This window comes from Microtus oregoni, unplaced genomic scaffold (genome assembly GCF_018167655.1).
Source record: "Microtus oregoni isolate MIOR12 unplaced genomic scaffold, Mior012 000007F_ref0000211, whole genome shotgun sequence".
Lineage (NCBI taxonomy): Eukaryota > Metazoa > Chordata > Mammalia > Rodentia > Cricetidae > Microtus > Microtus oregoni.
The window spans coordinates 18773220-18785927 of NW_024543066.1; the positions used below are offsets into that span (position 1 = coordinate 18773220).

The following is a 12708-nucleotide window of genomic DNA, read 5'->3' on the forward strand; positions in this document are numbered from 1 at the left end:
CGGGGGGGAGACTAACTCTGGCTCTTAGTTGAGGATCTACAGATAGCCCAAAGGTGCAGCATTCTCCCTCAGAATTTTCATTGTTTTCTCTTATATACTGTTATAGTGAGCTAACACGGATGCCTTAGGTGCTCAGTTCCACAAGCTGGAACAACTGTAGATACTAGAAACACATCCTTTATTTCCCACTTTTATCAACCACCAAAGTCCTTTGTGCTCCTCAGCCCTCACCCCCACGTACATGACGCCCATTATTCTGACGTCCATTGCCACCTTTACACGTGATCCTGACAGTTTATGCTAAATGCATCCTAGATGGTCAGCTTCTGTACTATCAACTCCTACAGTTTTTCTGCTCGTACATGGGCCATGCCAGGCTCCACACCCTCACAGGTGCCTTAGTCACGACAACACGACCCAGTCAGACAGAGAAGGCAGTGGTTCTCAGCACAGCAGGACCCCTGGGAGAGCATTCCAGAAGCTATACTGAAGGAAACACAGGGAGCCAGTGAAGTCCTGAGTGAATGGGTGTGGTTGACATTCGCACAGCTATACTAAGGATGCCCATGTCTGAGGTCCACAGGAAAGCAAGGCCTTCCCTCCTGGGCCCAAGGGTGAATGTTGACATTGTGTGCAGAAAATGTCCGCCACAGCTTTCTCCCCTCTGGGTGTTTACAGCCTGAAAACTGCTCCCCTTCAGATACCGATCCTACCAAGACCAATGGAACCTGCTTCCTTGCTCAGTTATAGATAATAACCCCACTTCCTTGTTTATCCATATACAATAAACTCTGTTCCATGTCTAGCTCTATACAATAACTCCACTCCTCGGTTCAACTATATATAATAAACACTCTGCACTTCCAAGGCAATGGGGCTTTCTCCATTATCAGAGAGCTCAGTCCACCCATGCCCAGCTTTTCTCTCTGTAAGTGTCTGTCCTTTCTCCATCACCTCATCCAGTCAGGTCAAGTCCCTGGAGACACGCAGGATGTAGCAGGGGACACCTTGGATGACTATCAAATACTAGAATCTGGAACAGTGCAAGGCGACAGTTCATGAAGACTTGACCCTGGTCCTTCATGACCACCAGGTGCCCCCCAGATACAGCAACAGACAATATACTTGGTGTTTTCGGCTTAATCCTGACTGCATCCCACATTTATAGAATATGCGGAGTTGGCACAATTTCCATACATACTGAAAGGCTTGGGAATGTTAATGACTGCTGTAACAGCTGAGAGGACTCGCCTCTGGCTACACCGAGGTCTTGACTAAGAGCTGAGAACCTGCTAAAAGGGTTCATGTGGCCAACAGCTCACCTCCTCCTCTAAAGACTTGAGTTTGCCCCACGCTATTTATTCTGTGGTCAACTTATACAAAGTGCTGCATAGTTTTACCCCAATGTTGTGGGATATTATTTTAAGATGTGTTACATGTGTTTATGCTGTGGAATATTTGCTTAACGATGCAAAGATATGTTGCATTCTTTTATGTTGCATTCGCTTAACATAAACTTAACAACAAAAGCTTAACAAAACTGTGTTGCTTTGCCTGTCTAAAATACCTGATCGGTCTAATAAAGAGCTGAAGGGCCAATAGTGAGCCAGGAGAAAGGGTAGGCGGGGCTGGTAGGCAGAGAGAATAAGTAGAAGGAGGAATCTGAGAGAGGAGATACAGGAGCAAGAGAAGGAGGAGGACTCCAGGGGTCAGTCACCCAGCCGCACAGCAAGCTGCAGAGTAAGAAGTAAAGAAAGGTATACAGGATAAAGATAAAAGCCCAGAGGCAAAAGGTAGACAGGATAATTTAAGAAAAGCTGGCTAGGAATAAGCCATGCTAAGGCCAGGCGTTTATAAGTGATACTAAATCTCCATGTGTATTTATTTAGGAGCTGAGGGGCAGGTCCCCAAAGAGCCAAGAGACGAAAAACTACCAACTACACCTTAAGCATCGGCATACTGAAATGTATAAGTTTATTACAAACTGCTTTTAATTCTTCTTTCCATTTAGACATTATATCACTGTTTTGAAAACTGTCGTCAGCTAAATTTTATGATGTCATCTTGCACCGCAAACAGACATTTTCAAAGTAATTGGGCACAGAAGTGCCGGGTAATGGATGAGGTAAGAAGGCGTGACCGAAAGTGACAGCAGGACACTTTTCCCTTCTCTCCCGCTAGGAGTCACGGCTGTGCTTTCAGGTGACCATGAGGAGGCCAGATGAGCAGAGCTGGGCTCTCTAGACCCTTCCTGTCAGCTCAGCGCCAAGCTGCACTGGGGTTGCCAACCCACACGTGTGGAATGGGTAACTTCGAGAGGCTTTAAGCTTGCCTTCCTATCCCTTTAGTGAGAACCAGATAAACGTTTCAATCCAACTTTACACCAAGAATCCTTTCATTCCCCGCAAATATTACACATTTATCTTGAAGACACTAACAGCTGTGGCTTCCCGGGTCATTTTAGACATTTCTAGCCATCGTGGGCTCCATGTCTGATGCGCTCTCATTCTCTTTTTAATTAGTGATACCTTCTAAATCCTTTCCCAGATGGATGAGATAGAAAAATGTCTGGATGGACACGCACAAGGAGGAGACAGCATAGAATCTCAAAGGCATTGAGTGACCAGGGACTTGGAAGATCCTCAGGTGCTTTCAACACTTGGTGACAACTCTCTCTGGCAGGGCCCCTCTGCCCACTCTCATATACTAGGTGTGGCTAGGAATCTGGCACTTCCGGAGGCCCCAGCAGGCAAGCAGAGGCGAGTGAAGTTGCTAACACTGCAGATCCTTCTGCTCCAGCACTAACCACTTCATAACCACACGGAGAGGTGAACGCAAACCAAAGGCCAGCTTTTAATGACAAGTGGGTAGCATTGTGGGGCAGGTCATGGCCCATGAGTCAGGGCTCCCGACAACTTCTCTCCTTTGAAGTGGCAGGTTCACTACAGATCCATCATACAGAGCAAGACACTGACGGCCTGTGCTCTTCCCTCTGCCAGACCCTAGGCCATGGCTGTCTCACTGCAATGGTCCAGCTCTGCCCAGCTCCGTAACAAGGTGTTCCCTCTACAGAATCTCCGTGCAGGTGAACAGACACTCCCTGATCGCACCTCCCATCGGCAGGTTTTACCACCTACCCTGGTTCTCTTGCATAGCTGGCCCATGAGTATATCTTAGCACCCTTGCTAGTCCTTGGAGGGTTACTGGGCTGTATGTACGACCGCTGTCTCTGTACCCTCTCTATCAGTGATGCTCACTGTCCTACAGGCTAATCAGGCCCATACTCTTTGCAAAGTGGCGAATTTTAAACTACTGTCTTAGAAGGGGGAAAAAAAGCAGCCTTCCAGTATTTTCTAACTTGCCAAGAGAGCCCATGTATGTGAGGAGACAGTGATGGCCATTTATCTTACTTACTTTATTTTCCCTGGTACTTCCCCCCAGTGCCTGACATATTAGTACCCTCCAATAATTATTTGTTTGATGAATGAGTAAAAGTAATATTAAGCAGTGATTTACCAGAAGATGTGACGAGCCTCGGGAGCATCAAGAGTACTTTCATGCCTTATTATATCACTGCGATACATTATATCAGCAAAGCCTATGAGAAATGGGAAGTCTGCTCCTTCCATGCCAAGGCTGTGCAAGAATTTAGAGCAAATGTCCTTAATTGAACTGCACACTGGCCACCCAACAATGAGCCTACGAGTAAGTACTTATGTGCACCAGAATGGTAGATAGCTCAGACTAAAAGTAAGTCAGATTCCAGGTACCTTCCCCCATCTCAGTGGACATCATGTTTCCACCTAGCTTGGGAGTTAGTTGAGGATGTGGATGTATAATATTAAATAGAATACAATGTATAGAAGAACAAGAAACTAGAAGGAATCAAAGAAGAGAGAGATAGCAGCAGCTGCTTGGAAAGAGGGAGGAGAGGTAGCACTTGTCCCCAGCACCAGGCTGATTCCTGTAGCTCACAGCCATGGGGTTCCATCTGGTGTATCCACCTCCCAGGAAGACTGGCACCAAGTCAGAGTGACTCAGGCACCCGTTCCAATGACAAATGGACTTCGGCTCCTCTTTATAGTGGCTTGAGTAGCCCAGCTGATTAGATTCTGTTTTTCAGGGCCAAAAATTACAGGATATGCCCATCTGGTGAACATCCCAAACAGTGCAAAGAGCTAACCTTGGTAGAAAGAGGAGTCCCCCCTGTCTTCCTGGGCAGCCTCTCTCACTCCCCTCCCGCCCCAGAACTTTAGACACAGGGGTTTGAAGACCCAAGGGCACCAGTCCTTAAACAAAACAGCCTCCACCTAAGTTTCTGCTCTAAAACGATGTGATCCTGGCGGCTCACCCACAGGACTGCTGGGAGGATAAAGGGCAGTAAGGGGATGGGGCCCTATAAACTGTCAGGCACTGGGCATGTTTGTAAACAATGATCTACATTCCCCGTGATCAACCTGTCTGGAGAGAGGACTCATCCCACCACGTGGATTATGGAATTCACCTCTTGTCTAATTCAGACCTCTTTTCTAAGCCCACTATGTTAAGTAAAAATAATAAGAAAAGGGCAGCTCCATTGGCGCAAGGAATCCAATTAGGTCAAATCAAACCAAATCAAAATGTCCATCATTTTATTAAGAATGACGCCCTCAGGAGGCAGAGCGCATAGTGGGGAGGAGACAGGACAGCAGGGAGCCCACGCAGACCCGAAACTTCTCCTGCTTAAGTGCTCTGGCAGCACACTTAAATACCCTGTGGGAGTGGTCCTGACTCCCCCAGGGAGGGGTCAGGAGCTGGCATGCTGGGATTTGGAGTCCAGACCGAAGCAACTCCCAGGCCAGGGAGGCTGGGTTGGATGCCAGGGGCTGGGGGCTCCGCTCCCAACTTCACACACACACACACACACACACACACACACACACACACACACACACACACCTCTAAGAGGGTTTGTTAGTTAGTTAGTTACAAGTAAGTTACACTTGGCCAGATCTCAATGCCTGGGAGCAATTTACACAGGGAGACCAGTGTACCTGGAACAAACCTGAAGTTTGGCAATTTAAATTATTTAAATGACCTTTACTCTTGAATGTGATTTTTCTCTCTTTTTCTCTCTGTCTCTGTCCCCCCCCCCCCCCAAAAAAAAGACTGAACTGCCATCTCCTTTATCCTTCATCCACAGACAACGCTGACCGACTAACTTAAGAAGGACATTTGCTTGGCCACTCCATCTCCCCAACTCTCCAGTTTTCTCCTACCTGGGCTTCCCCGAGTGCCCCAGTGGGGGTGAGCAGGGAATCTAGCAGCTCCGAGCCAAATCCGCCCAGACAGGGAGCAACCGGAGCCCTAGGAGCCGCGCGAGGGGTGCTCCGGCGCCGGCACTCATGGGTCACATTCCTGCCACTCTTGGGGGCAGGCGGGCACCCGCTGGTTTCCCGCCCCTCTTAATCAGAGCCGCGCGCTCCCAGGCTGCTCCCGGGCGAGGGGCACGAGCTGTGTCCGCCAGAGCGACACGCTGCTCGCTGCTCCCACTCCTAGCCCTGCCCGCGGGGGCGTGCTGCGGGCGGAGACTGCTGGCCGGCCCTGTTAACCCGCAGGCGCAAACGAGCTGGCCTGGTGCCCATGCCTCGCCCTGGGAGCCGGAGAGGTTGGGCGTTCATATCCCTGACAGGCATCACCAAGTCTCAACACCCTAGCCAAGCATCCCAGAGTCTCCTACATCTCCCCTACTTCCACTCCGGGGCATTCCACCCCAGGTTCTCCGCGTCCCTGCCGAGCGATCAAGGGTCTTTGTATCCCTGCCAGGCTTCCTAGAGCCCTTGCGTCCCTGCCCCGAGTCCGGGGAAGAATGACTCCGGTCCCAAACCACTTGGCTCCTCTGAGCAGCCTCGGTGTTCTTAACAAAATTAGCTGGAACTGACCTCTATGTAGCAACCAGCTTGGACCACCTAAATAGGATCTGAGCGGGAGATCCCGAGACAAACAGTTCTGTGCCCAGCACAAATTCTGGAGCCTGGCGCTGGGTGCCTCCATCTGGCTTTGAGAATTTGGCCAAGTCACTAAGTTTGTGATACCTCGATTTCCTCTTTGGTTATAGAGGCGTGCAGTGGGATTTTGTGGAGGGGTAGAGCTTGAGTGAGCGTCGGCATAGCCGTGGTTCTGCAAAGACTTTATACTTTGCTGCATTATCGCTATACACCAAACTGAACAGCACTTTGACTTGTCTTACCTTAACCCTGTTAATTCTAGTACTAAATTAGGCAAAGGAAAATTCACGCCCAGAAGAAAAAAACATCAAAAATAGCCAAGGTCGTACGACTGATTGCTTCTTTCCTGGTCATAATGGGCCACCCTGCAATGCAACAGCAAATAAACAATGATTGGTTGATTTCTCCTTCTAGAACACAGGGCCATTTCCTGCCAGTCTTCCAGGCTGGACAGGCCCTGGATTCCCTGCCGTACTCCCTTAAGCAGCTTTTGAAACTCTAGGTTGAAGTCACCTGGGGGCAATTCTGAAACGGGAGACACCATAAAGGAACAAAGCAGCAACAGTTTATCATAGACGCTCCCTGTGGCCTCAGAGTTTCTCATTTATCTGTTTCCGGAGGTTTGACCTGTTCCCTTTTCTGAGAGAAGCAGGCTCCGGTCATGATACTGTGGAAAGTCAGTGACTGTCCCTTGGGTCAGTATTCCACAGAGGTGGTTCTGACAGCCTTGGTCACATTCACAACTGTAACCAGATTTGGCCCCTCCCGTGGTCAGAAATGGCATGGCGCAATTACTGAAGGCTACCGGTGTCAGTAATTTTTACAACTTCCAGGTGACTGACTCCATTGCGCAGCCCCCATCGTGACGCATGCAAACCGAGTTTTCCACCTCAAGGCTGTTTCAACAGACGTGTCCCGTGGTATTCTCCACCCCCATTTCTTTTTTTTTAACTACATTTTAACAACGCACAGTAATTATAGGTTAAACGTGACAATTCACACATACATAACGGTTTGATCATGTCTACCCCCAGTATCTTATAGTCTCCCTTCTATGGGCATGTCCTTTATTTCTTTTTCATATCTCATTTATGAAAGGAAACATGATGTTTATCTTGTTTAGTCTGGTTTAGATTGCTTAACACGATTATCAGCAATTCCATGCATTTTCCCTAAAAAATGTCTGATTTCATCCTGACTGCATTTAATTCTTTATATCTGAATAATACTTAATTTTCTGTATATGCACTTTCTTTATCCATTTATCTATTAAAAAGGTCCCAGGCCGAATCATGATTTGATTGTGGTGAATAGCACAGCATCAAAGATAGGCATTCATGTCAGTATCTGCATGCTGACTTAGACTCTTCAAGGGCCGAATCCAGGAACAGTTCAGGAGGGTCACGTGATAGTCCTATCATAAGTGGTAGTTTAATGGATGCTAAAAATAGGTGTGTCTAACTCGAAACGGTAGACTGGGGATGTCACTTGGTGGTGTAGCACTGGCCTAGAATGTGACAGGCCCTGGGTTTTATCCTGACTATCACACACAAAACAAATATATAAGCCAGCAATATAAAAGTTTTATGTTGGTAAGCATAAACTTGCCTTAATGTTTATGCGTTAATATACTGAAAGATCTTAAAGCAATTTATAAGTAGTAAAATTGATTTGTGTGCTAATGTAGAGATGAAATTCAAACTTCATTCGCACTTGGGATGCTCTCACTGTGTTATCTAGGGTGACCTTGAAATCCTGAGTGGACTCGAGAGCCATCCTCTTCAACCTCCCGAGTAGCAGGGTGTGTACCACAGAAATTTCTCCTTTTTGTGTAGCGACCCATTCGCCCTACCTGTGCCCTACATGTCCTGGAGACACACAGGCCTCTCCATGAAGGCACAGCTCTCAAATGCACACTCCAAGTGACGGGTTTACACAGCTCCACCCTCCACTTTATGGTCTCAAAGGTTTTACCCAAGACCTTGGTGTCACCTCCTCCCTCAGACGTGTTGGATACTCTCCCTCGGACCTTTGACCTCCTTGACTCCCTTTCTCCAGACAGTTCGAGTGTGGCCACTTTACTCAACCCTTCGGCTGAGATCTGTGTAAACACCGACAGCCGCTTTCACGTCACCCCTCTCAGTCCTTGAGCGTGCTCACGTGTGTCAGCATGAGACACACCACTAGCTCTGCTTCCACACACTGTTGACAGCCCTAGGGTTCATCAAGTGTCATAACAAAGTGTGGCGTCCAACATGGCATGAGTCAAAGAGTGCATTCTATTATACCCCGGTGTTCAGTAAAGCATCCGCGGGTCTCCAGACCTTCCTAAGGGGCCAGGCCTGAAGAGCCAAAACAGAAAATGAGGCTGGAAGGATAATCATGGGCTCGGCTACAGTTTGTAGAAAACACAGGCTGACTTGTGGGTCAGAAACCCTCCCTGGAGATCAAGCAACCCTTAATCTCCCTCACTACCCCCAAAGACTTCCAGTTAGAACACCATGAGGGGAAAAATTACGAAGAGTGTGTTACTGGCAAGGACTCTGGGTCTTGAATCAGTAAACGCGAAACAGCTCTGAAGCAGTAATTTTTTTCAATCACCATAAAGAATGAGAATCCGTAAGAAACATATAGGGTAATGCACTTATAGACCATGGTGTTTTGACAGGCAGGGCCTCTGTGGAGCTTAACTCGCTACACCTAGTTTTGCTGCTTGTGGAACTTCCAGGAACCTCTCACAGAACCACAACACAGACCCGAAACCGCTGTCCCAGATGTCCTTGAACAGCCCAGTCTTCCTGCTCCTGTCACACATTTTCCATCTACCAACATCCAAACAGGCACTTCTGAACCCATGCCTCAGCCCTGAAACATCTCAGTCTGAAGCAGTTCAATGCTCCCCACCCCCGCTTCTCTTAAGCATTTTTCACGGACTCCTGAGATTGTCTTTCTAGTCAACACACTGTGATTTTTTTTCTTTCAGCCCTTTACCAAGCAGAAAGCTGCAGGCAAACTGGATGAAAGCCGATGTGACTGCGTAGCAGACATGGGGACAATGAGCCATTTCTTTTTAACTTCCTTCACAAGTAGAGGAAAGCTTCGTTGCAGTTGCTCAATGAAGGCAAAAAAACTGAAAGAGCTTTGGGGCCTGGCGGGTGTCATATATCAACAGAGACTCACGTCCACATACTGATGCCCCTAACAGAACCTGATAGGCGGAGGGCGCTCTCCTCCCAGCTTCCTGTCACCTTCCTCTCCCTGCCCTTTTCTTCTTTACCCTCTCCTCCCCCACCCCCGCTTCTCTCAACATGTTTCTGTTCCATGATTGCTCAAACCTGAGAAACTCACAGCACCAATAACCAAAATTTCGTGGCCCAGTAGGCTGTTTCCCATGATTCTCCCTGTTGCCTAGAAAACACCTATTGAAGCCGTTGGACTCAGTCACATGCCAGACAATAAGAGCGTGCTCCCCCCCACACCCTTAAGTCCCATTTAATTTACTTTTCTGTGTTTATACTGAATGCAGGTGTATATGTCCATATGTGCAAATATGGGGAGAGATGGCTTCTGTACATGTGTGTCATGCATGTTAGGGTCAGAGGGCAACCTCGAGTGTCATTTCTCAAGCTCTGCTTTTCTGTCTCTGCCTCCCCAGCGTGGATATTACAAGTGTGCCAGTACCCCACGCATGGCATTTCTCACTTGGGTTCTGAGGGTTGAACTTAGCCCTTGCATTTGCCAGATAGACACAGCACCACCTTAACTGACTCTCTCCTTGGACTCCAGACTTCCTGTGAAAGTGAGATCCTAAATGGCCCATCTTTGTTCCTATAACAGTCTTTAAGTTATGTCTATGTTCCTTTTCTCTGTAGGCATCTGTCAAGCCTACACTTCCACGTTGGGGTCTTTCAATTTGCTGATATTGTCTAAACACAACTAAAATGTAATTTCTCTAGGTGGTCTTTCTTTATTTTGATCATTGCAGTCAGTTAAAGGCAACTCTTTAGCCTTGAGCAGCCATATTGAATTGCTCCCCCACTGAATATGTAAATGTGATATTTACTTACCTTCCCTTGAATCTGGGAATAAAGTTGTTTAACTAGTGTTCGAGAAGGTGGCGTGGAGTGGTGGTGAATCTCTCTGTACCACAGGGTACCCTCTGTACCCCTGTGCAGTCAGAGGCAGGAAGATCGGGAGTCTGAGGCTCCATAGTAAGCTGCACATCAGCCTTCTTGAACTGCACAGCAAAGCCAAATGGAAGGAAGGGAAGGACGGAAGGAAAGGGTGTCAGAGGGAAAGAAGAGGAAGAAGAGGAGAGGGAGAACAGGAAGGGAAGGGGAAGGAAAAAAGAGAGAAGGGAAAGGAAGGAGAAAGGAGGGGAAAGGAGAAGAGGGAATGAAGAGGAAGGATAGGGAAGGAAAAAGGAAAAGAAAGAAAAGAGGCAAAAGGAGTATATCATGTTTTTCTTTCTTCCCTGTCTATGGAAGTTGTAAGACTGGTACCTGAAAGACCCAACAAAAGACAGTGATTTGAAACAGACTCCTAGAGAGGATCTAAACCAGGTGTGATGGGGCAGACGATGCCAACAAGGACACTGTCAGGTACCCTTTTTGCTTAGGGGCACAGGCCTGTCTGCCATTGCTACCACCTTACATATAGAACTTACACATTTTGTCAGATTTATATTTAACTTTTCATATTGCTGACATTCTTGTGGAAGATATTATTTTACATATTACTTCCTGCATGTTCCACTGCTGATGCATGGTGATTTTTGTACATTGTAACCCTCAAAACTAACTGGATTAGTTACATTAATTTTTGTGTGTGTGGATGCCTAGCTAGAGACCTCTGTTGTCTGTAGATAGTTTTCTTTCCAAGACATCTCTATATTTCACTTCCTTTAATTTTTCATTATGCCCCAGCTAATCCCTAAATATAATACTGGGCAGAAGTAAGGAAGCAAGCATTCTTGTCTCACTGGTCTTAGGAGAAAGTTCCCATTGGGTCTGATGCTAGTGGTAGGTCTTCACTACATACATTTTTATTAGGCTGAGGGAGCCTCTCTTCTAATTTGCATGGCATTTTTTATCAGGGATATGCAGACAGGGACTGCTCTTTCGTTTCCCAACTGCTCAGACCAAATAATCACACAGAAACTATATTAATTATAACACTGTTTGGCCAATAGCTTAGGCATATTCCTAGCTAGCACATATATCTTAAACTAACCAATTTCTATTAATCTGTATATCACCGCAAGGCTGTGGCATCTGTCTCTTTCAGCAGCTACATGGTGTCTCTCTTTGACTCCACCTACTCTTTCTGTATATCTCTGTTTGTATTTCCCTCCTGGTTGTACTCTGGTAAGCCTTTGGCCGAGACAGCTTTATTCATTATCCAATAAAAGCAACACATATACAGAAGGACTTTCCACATCAGAAATACAAGTTGTATTTTGTTAACCTGTTCTATGGCATCCATTTTTCAGTTTTGTTTCTGTGGTGGATTACATACATCATTTTTCCAGGACTGAGCCAGTCTTGTTTTTGAAGATAATTAATAATTATGTATTTATCTTTTTAAAGAGTGCTGGATTTTGTTTACTAGTATTCTGTTTAGAATTTGTATGTCTTAAAAATTATATGTCTTCATTCATGAGAAATACTGACCAATAGTGTTTCTATATCATATTCCATAAGCATTTCTGTATCATATTCTCTAGTTTTGATGTACAGGAAATAGCCTTGGAGAGTTGGGAAGACTTTACAAACTGAAAATTATTGACTCCTCTTCAGTTTTCTATAAGAGTTCAAATAGAACTGATGTTCTGTCTTCTTTAAGGGCCTGGTAGAACTGTTTGGGACTGTAGTTTTCTGTGTGGGATGGGTCAGAATAAATACATTTCATACCTTGGATTACTCTGCTTATCTCTTAGAGAACATGTAATACAGTTATAGTTAACTTTAATGCTCATGCACTCTACTTATAACATTTGTATTGATCTTTGACTGTCTCTTATTGATTTTTCTCTCTGGTTTGCATATCTGGACATTTTTAGGTGGATGCCCAACATCGTGAATGTTCTGGACTTGGAATTCTTTTGTCTTCAGGATACAGTTGATTTCTTGAATATTGTTTCTTTGGGGCCTTGCTTTTCAGAAATTAGGTGGGAACATAGCAAGCAACATTCGGTCTAAGACAGCTTCCCCATTACTTGCTGCTTCTGAGTCCTCTATAAAATGCCTTTGAATCCAGACATTTTATTGTCATCTTGCGGCAATGATGGTTGTTCCTGGACTTATGTATTGTTTTATCAAATGTTCTTTTCCTGGATGGGATAACTTTCTCATGTGGGTATGGGTCAGTGCTCTGCTGAGTCCCTACACAGGACTCTGATGGTCTCTAAGATGCCTATTCTCTGCATCTGTTCCACCACAGCCTCCTAAGGTCCCTCTCATCAATTCAGAAGTTTGCTGAGCTCTGACTAAGTTTCTTTCCCTGTACTATGACTCATGTTGGTAAACAGAAACAGTCAAGGGCTCACTCAGTTGTTTCTTGACTCCTAGGATGATGGACCTTCACCACTGACATCTAGTATCTTAGAACCCTGGCTTCACGTGCTCTCTCTTGTTACTTGGTTGTTTCTCGTAAGAAAGTTGCTCCAGGCGCTCTTACTCAATCCTGACTGGAAGTAGAGACATGCCAACAACTTCTAAGT

The 12708-nt window shown here is 46.1% G+C and overlaps 1 protein-coding gene across 6 annotated transcripts in view; it reads right to left on the bottom strand.

The window, feature by feature from the left end:
- Il1r1 (interleukin 1 receptor type 1) overlaps positions 1-12708 on the bottom strand; it is a 66708-nt gene that overhangs the window by 30133 nt on the left and 23867 nt on the right. For 4 of the 6 annotated variants that reach the window (XM_041655707.1, XM_041655706.1, XM_041655709.1 and 1 more), the window contains exon 1: positions 5259-5539. The exons of the other annotated variants lie outside the window; for them this stretch is intronic. The gene's annotated coding sequence lies outside the window, so the exon portion shown is untranslated. Of the gene's footprint in view, positions 1-5258; positions 5540-12708 lie in introns of those variants that run through there. 6 annotated transcript variants of the gene reach the window in all.